At 37.9% G+C, this 15,496-nt stretch overlaps 1 protein-coding gene across 7 annotated transcripts in view; it reads left to right on the top strand.

Annotated features, from left to right (window-relative positions):
* The window catches only part of LOC122577958 (TWiK family of potassium channels protein 18-like), a 361,683-nt gene that overhangs the window by 28,298 nt on the left and 317,889 nt on the right, over window positions 1-15,496 (top strand). For 5 of the 7 annotated variants that reach the window (XR_006320448.1, XR_006320447.1, XR_006320449.1 and 2 more), the window contains exon 1: window positions 14,751-15,177. The exons of the other annotated variants lie outside the window; for them this stretch is intronic. The gene's annotated coding sequence lies outside the window, so the exon portion shown is untranslated. Of the gene's footprint in view, window positions 1-14,750; window positions 15,178-15,496 lie in introns of those variants that run through there. 7 annotated transcript variants of the gene reach the window in all.

Below are 15,496 nucleotides of genomic sequence, written 5' to 3'. Positions count from 1 at the left end.
TTTAGTCGTGGTTTCTACGCGCTCGATCCTCCGCGATATTGCCAGTACGCAAAAAATTTTTATTAGTTGCGCGATAACTTGCCGGGAAAATTCACTTTTAAAACGTTAACGGAACGAGCTACCTAAATATACGCTGTTAAATTTCATCGTTGCTCAACTTCTTGTATTTAATGGTAAATATTTCGAACGAAAGAAACAACGCATACATTCCTTTCGACAGAAATTCGAGTAACAGGAGGAATGAAATCCTTGTTAATATCGACAACGGATGTTCATGGTTGAGGAGCTGGCTTCGCGTTCTTGTATCTCCATTAACAAATCCAGGGATGAGAACGCTAATATCGCTCATTAAGCTCAGAAGGAATAACGAGATTAAAATTTTAACAAGCTTAACATGCGCATGGATGCGGTGGTAAATTAATTGTAAAGTTCATCGAGAGGAATTCTCGTTTAATATTCGGCTGGTTGGCCGGCCATGCGTCTGTTTGTAAAAAGGGACAGTTCAATTTTCACGGATAAGTGATCCGCGTACGATGTGCAATTGTCTCGCACGTTCAACCTAAAACTTGGCATCACGGAAAATTGAATAATACAAGCGTTAGGATTTGTTCAAGCGACGATCATGATACATGCTTAGAGTTTAATATTATCCTACGTAAACACGAGATTTTTATTGCAACGTTGAATGTATGAGTTCTTTGTTTGTCTTAAGGCTATCTTTGTATAAATTCCAAGCCGCAGTCCGAAACATTTTTGAGGTTTTCCTTCCCATAAATATCCTAACACCTGTGTACGAACAGAAGCGTACATACTTTCTAGGGAATTAATTCGATCAATTTTCCCTAGAAACAAGTTCGTTCCTCTCGCACATAGCGAAGCTTCCACAAGTCCACTCGTTTTCATCGATGGCCTTCGAGCAAACTTCTCCCATGGACGTTATATTTGCGTTTCTTCAACATATTTGTGTTTCGACAACACGGACAGGGAGAGAGACGTGGAATTCCTGCACGCGGCGTGGATATTCTCTCCAATGCACCCGTAGGACGGGAAACTCGTGCGCGCGAATCCACAGGAATTATTGTAGCGACGATAAATGGCGGCGCGCCTTGCTTTTCCTCGGGCGGCGAGGCGCGAGTGTATCTCGTAAGTGATTTACATCGTTCCCCAATTTCGGGTCTTTGCAGTAAGTACACTTAGGGACGTTATTCTATCTCTCGCTCTCTACCGAGCCGCTGGGTGCTGGCAGCAGTGGCAGCGACGCGGGGGTGCCGTGCATTCTGCAGGCTGCTGTTTCGCAAGCACACCGAGTGGAGCGTTGGGTGTTGGGCGGCGGAAGGCGGAAGGTGGTCGTGATAACGGCCTCGAGGAGCTGGAGATTCGGGTGCGCGTAGCACATAGGAGAGGGTTGGTTGCTCGGAGGGTTGTAGGGTGGTAGATTGCTCCCACCGCCGTTGGGTTTCTTGTAAGCCGGTAATCTTCGGTAAGTAACAAAACACGTGGCTGAGCTTAGGACCCCGGCACTCGAGAAATTCTCTTGGCAGCTCTATGCATGTATATCGGTCTGTCGTAATGCGGCATTTGACATCGCTCGCGTATAAAGATTTCTACACGTTCGCTGCTCGAGATTCTTTTCTTGTTCACGGAGACATCACGAATCGCGACGCGTCAGTGGATTTACATTGATAATTAGACTTACTTTTATGGAAATTGATATTTTCATAGCTACAAGTAATGAAATAGAACTTGCGTAGAGATTCGTTTTAATTATTCATGAAAATCGTAACGACTACTCTGGATATTTTATATTTTTTACCATATAGTATGCATTCTGTACGTTTTTGTATGTTTAAATTTCTCATAGATGCATAGAAATCCGCAGTCCACTGATCGCTCTATTAGCGTCGGACTTACGAATTCCTTTTTAACGTTTTATTTATTTATTGCCGTATCGAGATGATATTTTCGTTGTAGGAATATACATAGAATGTAGAATTAGTTTTTACTCCGTGTAAAATGTTTGTTTAATGTTAGGACAATGCCATGGAGCAGAAGCTCCTACTGTTGACACGTGAAAGATGAAATGTGATATCGAAAAAGCACATGTTCGATAGCCAGCTAACTAATAGCAGCAAGGTAGTAGGTTCCTAGACAACAACGCATTCGGAGCATATTTCAATTCGAAACATATATGTAGAATATAGAGTATCTAGAGGAAGGGTAAGAGGCAACGGGGGTACGAAGAGCGACGAATTAATCCTCCGCTGTTGGTGTTAAAACCGAATGTATTTATAACTCCTAAACCGTTGTGCTTCCTAAAGGAATCCTCCGTGCAGTTTCCAAGTTCTCTCGCACTTCTAGGAACGTTGTCTGTTTATTTGGAGCGCGAGATTTATCACCTCGTTCGAATTTTATACCTTCGCCCTCTCAGCTCTGTTTTATACGATATAATGATTAATGTCACGCGACAAGAATAAAACTTTTTGAATAGAACCGGAGAAGAGTATTGACTGTTAGCCTATCTTTTATAAAAATACGATATCTCGCTGGAAAGGATATTAATTAGCGGCAACAACATTTTCCGTCATCCCCATATTATCGTAGATTTTGACGCAAAAAACATTTTCTTTTGTGAAATGTTACGGAGCTAACGAAAGCAACTATATGATCTATCCGTTCGATTTTCGACTGCGTCGTATTGAAAAGGATTAACTTGCAAATAATGGATGCGCAATGTGCAATGAACGCGCTTTGGCGAAAGTTGCGTTTGTTAAGTTACCGCCGGTATAAATACGTGGCGTTGGTTTATTTATACAAGTATCGTGTTTCAGTTTACCAATTAAGGCGAAGAACAATTTATCATCATATTTATATTCGCTTTAATGATCGTAAAAATATGGTAGCAAAACATGAAACATGAATCGATTGATATCGATACCGGTCTGACTTTCGGCACAAAAGTAAAAGCAAAATGTAAGTTAATTTTATGGGAGAATAAATAAAAAAATCACGATTCCCAATTACTAATTTTTGTCACAGCGTGATAATTTGATCCACGTTCGTGGAAATAGAGCGCTATCAGTGTCTCGTATTTCCCCTTATTATAGACAAAAGCTCGCAAATAACGATGTAAATGGCGCATGATTATAACCGAGGCTTCGTGCATCACTTATAATGTGAAAGAGGAATGAAACTGTTGGTAAAGAGGCAACACAGTGGGTGATGCTAGGTACAACAGTAAACACGACAGATTATCCAGGCCATTGCTTAGTAAATCTAGCAGATCCTAGCAAATTGTGCTCGTTTCTCAGATTTGGTGTATACTGGTCTGATATTTAAACGGGACGACTGATCCGCTAGCATGAACAAGATTCTACGTATAAACAGCAACGACTCGTTTAATGAGGGAGATCGTTAATCAAATATCTGGTAACCATTGCATTGTGCTCGTGTGCATGCATTGAGAGGTCTTAGAGAATGACTATGTTTAACGAGTTGCTGTCGAAGATATTAAATTCAGCCGGTTCTCAATCAGCGATCGTAGATTGCCGAATTGAATACGGATCGCATTCAGTTTTTGTCGGTTCTCGTTGAAATCAACACTTTCCAATTTTTCAAAGAAAATTTTGTTCGCTCGCGAATACGCGTAATTTTGCGCTATTTATTATTTACACGTTTCTAATTTTGCCAAACTCTATGAAATAATTAACCATATAATTAAATCGCGAATCTTTTCATTTTTCATCGAGTTAAAATTTGTGTTGGAAATGTTTTCACAGCGATGAAAGGATCCTCGGGGTAATAACGGAGTAATTTGTTTTTAACAAGATTCCTCTCATCAAGTCCTGTATGCTTCTCTTTTTTCTTTTTTTTTTTTTTTTTTTTCATTTCACAAACGTATCACATTCGTGCCGTGACGAATTGAGATTCATTATTAAAACAAGCCCTTCTTTTTTCTTTTTTTTAATTTGCGTTCAGTAAGAGACCATCATAATTAAAACTAGATTTGTTTTCTGTCACTATTTGGTATCTACTTTAATTGCGGATTTATAAATTGGCATAACAATCTACCATGAGCGATACGAATGCAAATTAGAACGGTATGGAGGTTACCCGATCAACTATCAGATCATCTTGAAAACTTTCTACAGTTTTTTCACAAAATGCTAATACTAATATCGAGTGCCCAAATAGTTGACTTAAAACGAGAATGGAAGAGCGACGAAGGAAGACAAAACGTGCCATTAGTACAATCGTTACTATCGCTATCGACCTATCATTGACGATGGATACGTACTTTCAATTCCTTCTCCATCTCTAACTTCTTCGCTCTCTTATACTCGCGGACCACTCCCCGAAATCGTTCGATGCCTTCGAGCTCGTGTTCGAGCGGTGTTTGAATGCCGGAATCAATTGCGTTAGAGATTACCGCGTTTGATTCAATTCCTAGTTCTGGCTGAGCTTAATTTATTATCGTTCTGCCTAACGCTCGAACTGTTTGGTCATGGACTTTGGCTTCGTCGTGGGTTGTACGTGTTTCTGTGTACACTTACAAGCTCGCATGGATATACGAACGATTTATAATCGCGTAAAACGTGTTGTTAACCCGGCAGGTTACGCGTTAGAATTCGCACACGATCATTCTTTCAGCACAGATCATGGTAAATCGGGGTTTCATTATCTGTGATACACAACGACTCGCGAAGGTATTCGTACACTTACTGTAGAAAATTGTTACGTATGTAAAACATTTTGAAATTTCACGAGCGCTATAACGAAATGCGATTGTCGTGTTTATGTTTTGCAAAAAAAAATTGCCTACGCAGTATGAATAGTCAGGTTAAACGTGTTAAACATGGTAAATATTAAGGATGGACTGAATACTGAGACTCATTGATATTGTGGATGATCGCTCGTTTAAACGCGTACTTTTCGATCTGACAAAATATATACTTGCGTTAAATATCTTGTAACTTTTATGGACGTTTTTAGGATCGTTTAAAAACCAATACTATCGTAATAGTTGGGTGTGACTGTGATTCAAGTGAAATTTCAAAATATTTAGTATAACAATCAAATATTATAAGTGTACGAATACCTTCGAATGTGCCACTGTACGTTAAAAAGATAGCTTTCGTAGAAAATCTATTTTTCTATAAAATATAAGAAAGGATCGGCTGTTTGATATCCTATTTACGTACAGAAACACCAATACACTCTTCTTACAAAAGAATACCGAGCGTGATGCGTTCTATGTATTTTGCCAAGGGCAAAACGGGCGCCACTGAGAAACACGAGTTAAAAGTTCTTGCAATTGTAAAAGCTTTGAAAAAGTTTCGTCTTTACTCGCTACGTATCCCCTTCAAGATCGTAACTGATTGCGAGATGCTTTTGCTCGCAACGTATAACCCGAAGAAGTTTGCTTCTTCAAAAGTATGATTATAAATATACTAGAGCATGAACTAACGATAACAAGCATTTTGCTATTGATCAAGAACGACACCGATACATCAGTAACTTACAATAGCGAGTATAGTATATAGTATAGGCTATACAGCACGTGAAAAGACAAGCCACGAAGTTCGGGAGTTCTCCACCGAATTATTTCCAATTGAAACAACAATTTTAACTTCAAAGACACCGCAAGGTATTATTGCTATCGAAAAGGCATTTAACGTAGTTCGATTGAAAGCAGCATGCTAAGAGGAAACACGGTCATCTAGAAAGGTTAAATCAAATACTCAACGCTGCACTCAAGGAATCGTATCGTTGTCTAATTCAGTAGAATACACCAACAAAGCTTTTACCATGTTCTTTGAACTTTCCACACGCTTACAAAGAAGTGATAAGATTAAATTGTACCTAATATCTAATTTCGCGACCAAGTGAATTTTTAGTTTCTTTGGTAAGTCGGATGCGCAAAATTCGATTATACGTAGACTTTTGTGATCTTTTGTGTATACGTAGAAAATTTAAATAATTTTTTTAGAAACAGAGTTACATTCCATCATACATCAAGACGTTAACATTTTGCCTACGCTTTCGAAAACTCCCACCGGCCTGCCATATTCGTACCTGGAACTTTCATAGTATCAACTTGTTGGGAATGGGATGAAAAATTTTTCATAGTTTGCCCAAAAGTTCTTCCACACTTACATATTTCACTGAATTCGGAGCGGGATCTACGCCATTCTTACGCCTTATACAGTTATATCCCTGTTAGAGTTTCGTGGCTAAGTTGCTCGGTTGATAAGTTGCTGTAATATTTTCTTGTTTTACGTGGGTTGAAAAGTCTCCTCTGCCTTACTGTCATCGAGGTTTAGCAACGTTGACTTTATCTCAACGTTTGATACTAATGAAGTATCTCTATTATATCGACATACCTATACAGATATAGCTATGGACTCGCGTCGTGCTTAACACAGCGTTTTCTTCGCCAGCGTTTTCTTCGTTTCGAACCTAACAAGTTCAGACTCGTGTCCGATGTTTGTATTGACTGTTTCTCGATATACCAGGACGAACTACTCCCACCCACAGTTCTTCGTATCTTCCCTATGGATTTACTTGGGACGGTGTATTCGAGCTGTTTTCTCCGCTTTGATAAATTTTGTTCTCTGCATTTTTCCAATATTCTTTTCTGCGAGCTTCAGTATCCTTCTAGCAGAGAAATAACTATATCTAATAAGGGACATAATATTTCTTCTCGATTAAACTTTTCCAATTTTTGCAATATATTACTTAAGGGAAGAAAATTTTGCGTTTTCTTTGCCAGAAGGGAAGAAGAAAGACGTTCTTTGTATGGAAAATTACGATAATCATCGTTCGATGTCTATTGTCTGTGTCTGAACATTTTCTTCGTCATTTTTACGACGAAGAACCAATTGATCGAAGTTCCTCAGTTCTTTTTTCAACGAACTGTATCAGGATGAGTTCGAATGAAATTTTACTCCACACACATCTGTAATACATTTCTATCTTCGTTGGCTTCTTTTTTGCATAATATTCAACCGAGGTACCATCATTTCCATTGGAGATTTTAGATATTTTATCAATTTTAAGAAATATTCTATCAATGCTGTTTCCTTTACTCTCGTTCGCTCTTCTTTCTTTTATCTCTCTCGAACAACAGAGCGATCAACTTTCCATCCGTCGTTTCTTCCTAATAACGAAAAATTTCACGTAAACCATGAATAGTTCCAACGCATTAATAACAAGCCGGAATATTCAGAATAAACGTCCATCTTACAGGTAACGCATTGTTCGGTGCACCATGTTCCAATAATCGTCCCCCGATGAAGATCGATTCACGCACAATCAACGCTATGGTACAATGAACGGCGTTTCGTTCGATATTAATTCTCCAGCGTTTAATTTCTATACGATGCGAATTTCGAGCGTCAAAGTTGGTACGACCTTGGAAAGTGCACAATAAGAAGAGATCGGTGAGAAGGACAAAGGATGATTTTATGTCTACCGTTCCATTTGCAACCGATGGAAAGCGGAAGTTGTTCGTACGGCGTCCGTTGGAATAGCGCGGGTCGAGAGGTTGACGCGAAGTCCCAGCAATTAACACGAACGTTTAATTAAGCATCCCCTAGCTAGGTGCACGTAGACGCTGTTATTCTCACATACCTAAAGCAGAGATATATCGTTACTACTAACAATTATTCTAGCCCGAAAGCTAGGTAGAAAGGGAGCAAGTCTATCTTAGGGGCGTCGGAATTAATAGCGGCACGCAAGTTCCATTCCGCTTTGTATTTATCTAAGTGTGCTTCTTATAAGTGAACATCCACCCTCATTGTTCGCCTCTATCCTGACCGACCGGGAAGGTGCTACCTTAGATCATTCGACGCCAACTCAGATACTTATCGGCTCGTTTCCCTCAATGCTATCGAGCCAGGCTACATTCCATCGTAATAGCGTTACATTTTTCAAATTCTTTTGGATGGATAAATAATTCAAACGCCATTTCGTTAAATACCTTATTCGTACATTCTATCTACACTGGCTCGTAAAAGTATTCGTGCAACTACCGTAGAAAACTGTTACGCGTGTACATGGCGCGTGTTGTACGAAACATCGTGAAATTTCATCGGCGCTATAATATAAGACGCGACTGTCGCGATTAAGTTGACAAAATTTGAAGCCATTGTGAAATAATATATCATCATGTTTATCATAGTGATAACGATGATATCATATCATCATCGTTACATCATGTTTAGTATAGTTATAACAAATGTTTACTGATACGTTCAGAAAAGGTGTCGGTAAGTGTACGAATACTTTCGTGAACAACTGTATATATTGTTATACTTAAAACAAGGAAACGATCGATAAAAATTCGACAAGATAAACCGAGATAATTTATTAAATTGATACTTGAAATGATAATCCAGTGACTTTTGTTATTTAAAGTGATTGCAAATACCACAGGGCCTTTTACGTCTCGTAGACGAGGATATTCCGCAAGAGAAATATAGTGCCTTTTTAACGTGGCATCTGAGGGTTGAAAAGCGGTTGTCACGCTAATTGCATCACGTATTTCCATCCCGCATGCCTTAGAGGCAGAATACCATTTTAATTACTCCAGCAATTCTGCTTTCGTTATCAGCATTCAGTCGCGAAAGTTCGTATTTAGAAGAACGTTTTTATATTTGATTTAGCGTATAGCGAGATAAAAATTAATGTCAGTCTGTTAATGTTAACGATTTTAACAAGTTTAAATTCTTTTATCTGTTATTTATTAAACGATTATTCAAAAGATAAAATTACACGATTGTCTCGTCTGAGTAATTATGCAGAGGAATTAATATTAAATATATTTGTTGTGAAATCGAAAGATAAAGAAAGAATTATTTCGCATTTCTTACTTTACATAAAAATACAAATACCTTTCTGTAATACTGTATACGTACATTTTAATATTTTAGAATCATTAGAAATTTCACGAGGACATTTAGTTCGGCATAATTAGTAAAAGTGTAGCTGCGTCTTTCAATTACAATTGTCTCTTTTATCACGTTCACCCTCGTATTCACCGAAAATCATACAAGAGACGTTCCTTGCTAAGTAAATTTCCTCTAATTTATAAATTATAATTGGAGAGCGAGGTTTGTCTTGAAACGTATATTAATTATAAAATAGCGGTCGAAATTAAATTTGAGAGACCATCAAACGAAGTGATAATGCGTCTGTTTTATTTCTTGGCACCAATTTTAATTAAATTTGAATACCACTTGATTAAATTAAGACTTGTGTACATCTATATGCGTTTTAAATAATTATTTCACCAAAATTCTAATCTATTCATAATTCTTCGTTATATATCTAATAAAGAGGCCATTGGTTTGGCAACTAAGCGATTGCGGATTTTGTCATTAGGTGGTATTGACAAAATCCGCAATCACTTAGTTGCCAACCCAATACATTAAACGACGTTACATTATACGATTTAAATATGTATATTACCATCGGCATGTTACATGTTTTTGTCGGTAAATTTTCCCAGACAATGTTAAATCGATAGATCGTACATTTATCTATCCATTACTACCTAATAAACCGACATAATAATTTGTTCGCTGATTATATACTAAATCGTACATTTATGGGAGCATTGTTCAACGTATACAATTTAATCCTCCATAAGTAGATACGAGTGCCATGGCGCAAAATCATTGGGAATTAATTGCGCAGTGTTAAATTGAAATAACATTAAAAAGTTGATAATACAATTGAACTTAATCTCCCGTAGTCTCGTATTACGCGCTCCAATTTCGTTCCATTCGAACGATCGCTCAACAATTTCGAAACTACGAAAGATCAGTCGGCTACTTTGCAGCTCGTTATTTGAAATTCGTCACGATTCATGCGATTTTTCAGGGAAAAATGATTTTCTTTGTTTCCTTCTTCTTCGACGTTATATCGCCATGTAAATTATTGGCTCGCGAAAGTCGGAACGAAATACTCGTTAATTTATTAATGGAGTATTTAACGTCATATGATTTACAAGAATTTACCTGCTAAATTACGACGTTTGATTCAGTTGGGGTGTAAAATAAGATTCCCCACTGATTTATGGGCTAACGCAGTACTGTTTGTGCAAAGTACAATACTCGCTTTGCGCGAAATCGCATCAACAGAACGTGATTTGGCAAACAGAATAAACGATAATGCGATAACGCAGAATGGCTGGCGAGAGATTGTTATCCTCTCCCCTCCTCTTTCTCTCTCTCTCTCTCTCTCTCTTTCTCTCTCTTTCATCTATCTACGTTTCGTACGTTTGATACGTTAAGATATCGTACACGAGTTTGAATAATGAATTGAAATATGAACATTTCCCCGTACAATTTATTTCATCTCTAAAACATCTTCTGGTCAGTGCATTTAATGTAAATGGTGTAGCGTTTCTTGAATACGACAGGGTGTACATACTAACAGTAAGCAGAGGGAGAACGCAGCTCCGATTTGGCATTTCGATCCCCTTGATCCTGGTCGATCCTTCATTCAGATACACAGCTCTGATACGGCCGGATATCCTGTGCGCGTTATGGACAGGCTGATCCTGACACACGATGCGCATTACGCAGGGGAACTGTTCCCATGCTTTGTACAACCGACGATGGCTATTCACCGCGATCTCTTACGCGTTCTCAATGAAACTGATTACGGTAGTACCCCGATAGGATCAGAAAATTGCAGCCGCGTCTTTGTATAACGCGGTTACGAAATCGGTTAAACACTCTACGTACAGTGGCTTACGAAAGTAGTCGTATATTTGTCAACATCTCTCATGAACCTATTATATGTTTTATATTACGCTTTTCGTAATTTCATTAGCAGTGAAATGACATTCAATTATCGTGATTATGTTGGTAAACTTTTAAATAGTTTTGAAAATGTATGCACAAGTTGCAAGATAGTATATATTTTCTAGAGATCATAAAGGTACTCAAGCAAGCGACCGTCCACGATATTAATAAGTCTCATATATTCAGTGAGATCGTCTTTAACACTTGTTAATTTTTTTTATTAAATATAAGCTTGCGATAAATATCTCGCTACAATTAGAAATATTCTCAAATTGGATTCAAATTTTGTCGATATGGATACCAATTGTGCCTCATTATGGTACTAATGAAATTTCAATGTGTTTTCGTTAAAGTACAGGGAGGATCTGGAGAGAACGAAAAGTTAAAATTTATTTACAAATTATCTAAAGCTAGCTCTACATGTAGGTTACTCTCTCAAGGACTCGATAACGCACTCGCTTGTTTGTTTTCTTCTAATCGCTCTTTTATCTCAACTGAGACCTGGACGTCCTGCGACGCTCACATACACNTGTTACGCCACGTGGATTTCCAGAGGCCGTTATTCCTAACCGTCGCTCGTGGCATCGCAGTATCGCGAGCGAACCGTCTCAAGTAGCTCAACACATACAATGTAGCGGCCAGCATCAAACAGAGAGTTCGAGAAACGTCGATTCGTTTCGTTATTTCAAACACTCATAAGGTGACACGCGTGATCATGGCGTGATCAGTGGCGTGATCGGTGGCGTGACCCGAGCATGGTGGGGATCGTTTCCCATGAAACACAAAGGGCCCATCGAAGGGCAATCAGTATCGATCGAGGATCCAAACCAAAAACACTAACGTCTCCAACGAATTATAAGTCGTCCAAATACAAAACACATTGTAAAGTCGAGTCGAATCATTACACCAAATTCACTGTATCATCTGTCTAATAATTTGTGGCGCATCACTATCCTGTTGTTTATATATATATATATATATTGTCGAATATATAATTTTAGTTAACTCTGTTAATTCAGTGTTAATTTCAACTAACCACCTCTGTCATCTTAATAGACACAGAGGAACGACTAATTCGCGGCGTCGATTTTCTGAATCGTAGCGAGAATTTACGCCTCCCGCTGACGCGCTTTCCTCGCGATCGCGTCTCTCCGCGAACGGTCGTAACATACACTTTAAGGAGAACAACAGGAGTTTAACAGTTTTATGCAACATGCACAATATGTATAGTTGGATACACGAGACAATTTTTTATAGTAAGCGCATGAATGCTAAAAAGTGGCTTACCGATATAACTTCGAATGCCTTTGTCATCTTCGCTTGCAATAAATATCTTACAATTTCTACACTTTCAGATTCGTTTCAAATTTGACCAATGTAAACGTGTTACTACATGTTATTACAATTACACGTAGCAACGTTATACTAGCAATGAAATTTTCAAATATTTCGTATAACACGTTCGTAAAAGATTCCTATTAGCGTTCAGATACTTTCACGAGCCACTGTAAATGCCGTTGAACCGTAAAACGTATCAATGATGTTGCCAATTTACTTAGGCTGTGTAATTTGAAAATGGATTTAAACATCGATGCAGCAATTTGATTGCCAAGTTTGCGATATAGTTAGATACATGCATCGATTTGAATTACTTCCTACCGCTTTGGCGATATTAATGTGGTAGCGTTAATGTCATCGTATGCGGTGATACTTGCGCGTAACGTTATTAATACGGTAATCTTATTATTGCAGTGATGTGATTAATGCTGCATTAGTGAAATCCGATTAAGATTTATTAGGTGCGACATCAAATGTGAGTATTACTGCGAAATATTCCACTGGTCTGTATCTATTCCATCATAAATGCTATTTGTTACACGTCGTGTTCTTCTTTCTCCTATTGTAATTCCAATTACGATACTTTAAATTTACAAAAATTTGATCGTGCTTCGACTTATCATCGAATATCGGACATTTTAATAAAGCGAAGTATTTGTTTGAAATGTATCATTTAAAATACATAAAATGTAACGAGTTATTATCGATGGAGTGTCACTTACCATTTTTGCAGCAAAAAATTGATAGTTTCTCGTATTATCTCGCTTATCATAAATAATTTTGTAGAAAATACACGATGGATGACAACAGTGAGATAAGCAGCTTTCACTCTCTGACAGAGCCTCTCCAAGATGCGTTATAGATAATAAACTAAGTAAGTAGCTTTGTCGTTCCGCCAGTGTTCGTTATTCTGCTGGTGACACATTAGGATAGTAATCTTCACTGTGAGCTATAATCTTCAATTAGTTTAAGTGGATCAGGCTTCTTATCTTCGTGGACGTGTAAAATCTTCGATTTTACATTAATTTAAAAGTTTCAAGATTTTTAGATTTTAACCTTTAAAGATAGCCCATTGACAATTTGTTTAAAATTAGTTACTCGTTTGATGGAATATCTGGAAAAGTACAAATACTCCGAGCAGCGTTCTTCAATGGTATTCGTTTTTCTTTTACATACTGTTGCGTGTAATCGATTGTATTCGTCGATTCGTTGTATTCGTAGAGATCGAAGATATTCGTTCGTTTCGATGCGATGTCTCGATAGTCGATTCATATCGTTTCCTAAAATTTCCTCGCTGTTATTCGCCATGGACGTGTTAGCCGAAAATTTAAAACGCCCCATCCTTAAAAATCATCTCACGAAGTGGTAGAAAGAAAAAGTAGCGTAAACAACGTTTTATTCATAGGTTCGATCATCGGTATTTTCGTTGTTTGAGCCAGCACATTTGGGGAATATTTTTTATTGCTTTTACGTTGTTCCATGTTTCACCTGAAATCATTTTTACGAGAAATTGCTTCCCATCGATAACCGTTATGCTTCAAGATTTTCCGGAACAAGTCGTAAAGATACATGCATCGAACAACCAAGAGTTTCAGTTTGGCACGTTTCTGTTTTCGCAACGACTGGTTTTTTTCGACCATTCTCATATTAAATACCCAAGTTGGGATGAAATTACTCCCCGGCCTACCGTAAAATGGCCTTTACTGCTCGTTTACTGTTGGTTAGTCTTGGAAAGACGATACTCCGTAGTCTCAGCACGACACCGGAAAGCTTAGCATCGTCTTTGCCATTCCCTTAGGCTCCACCTTTTTCCCACTTTTATGAAACAATATGTAACTTTGTATAATGCTACGCTAGCTTTCGTCGTCTTATTTATGGGTCAAGGATTTATCCTAGCTTCCAGATGAAGGAGAGCAGGCTGAATCGAAAAAGAAGTGGGAATTTATGCGAAGATGATGTTATCTTTAGTTCTTCTCTCTCTCTCTCTCTTTCTCTTCCTTTCTCCTCGTCTCTCTCTTTTCTACCGAAATTTATTATGCAATTTTAAATACGATAATGGACGTAGCAGCAGTCGGTTACTAAATAATGAGTGCTTTAACTATTAATAAGAGAGATAATACTCAGTCATAATTTTTCTTTAGCCGTAGCGCCGTCTCAATTCCGCACTTCTAACGAATCAGACTCCTGTTATTTTCTTTCGGCTAAAAATTCGACAACTTAATACGCGTCAGAACATTGCCAAAGCGTTTAATTACAGCAAGTTAAAGTTCTTCAGTAGCAATCGAGTTTCTTCCTGCGCGATTATTAATCCTTATTAATCCTTTCATAGTATCGCGTATAAATCATTAACGTAAAATTCTGCTGGGAAATAGATCTTTCCAGATCCAGATAAAGAAGCAGCAATGTTTCACTACGATTTTCACAGTAAGCATAAATTTATCTTGAGAAAATAAAGCATTACGAAACCTTTCCTCGTTTCATGTGCCTTCGACTTTGATCATCCGAGACTTTGACGCACTGGCTTCGTCAACTACATACAGATAGTATTCTTCGAATCCAGATAAAATGAGTAATAAGTGGCAGGAAGGCGAGTCTATTTTGTTAGTCGGGCAAGTTGGACGCGTCAAAGAGATCCAAGGTGAACCTCAAAGTACTTTATCGAATGGTAAGAAAGTGGCGATATAGGAGAAGGAACGCAAGGGTCATCGATGGGTTACGAAGAGTGCCGATATGAAGAAAGGATGTAGATAAGGAAAGGAGGATGAGAGAAAACGAATTTTATAGGAGAAAGAATTGCACATTAGTTCCACCACATTGGATCTCAGATAGCTCCTTTGCTACGTGCAGTTGCCTTGAAATTAAATATCCTTAGTCATGTACAGTGTTCGAAATATTACATTTTTCTTTACGAACGTGTCACAGTGAAGTTAAGGATATATCGAGTCGAGTAATAAGTTCGTTCACCTGTCGCTAACGTATACGTATCGAAGAATGTTATAAAAATTGTTTAACGAATGCAAAAATACAGGTATTTGGATTTTCTAACGATGGATGCACAGTGGCTACAAAAAGTATTGGCAGATCATCGTATTTATTGTAGCATTTCGCTGTATATATATTATAGCATTATATATAGTATAGAACTTGATAAAAAACACTTCGTTGGAAAATAAGTGTGCGTGTCTCGGTGGCTCTGTAGCCGCTGAGGTGGGATAAATAAACTGCTCCTTGATAGTTTCCATTTTATGTAAAAGTAAGGTAAGGTAAAGAGACGAGGTCTTTTGAGAAAACTGCGAATAAATTTATTGTTCAATCTGATACTTCGTACAGTTGATAAATTTCAACGT

The sequence above is a fragment of the Bombus pyrosoma genome, linkage group LG3 (genome assembly GCF_014825855.1).
Source record: "Bombus pyrosoma isolate SC7728 linkage group LG3, ASM1482585v1, whole genome shotgun sequence".
Classification (NCBI taxonomy): domain Eukaryota; kingdom Metazoa; phylum Arthropoda; class Insecta; order Hymenoptera; family Apidae; genus Bombus; species Bombus pyrosoma.
The sequence above is the reverse complement of the archived record's forward strand: the minus strand, read 5'-3'. Positions and strand labels throughout refer to the sequence as shown.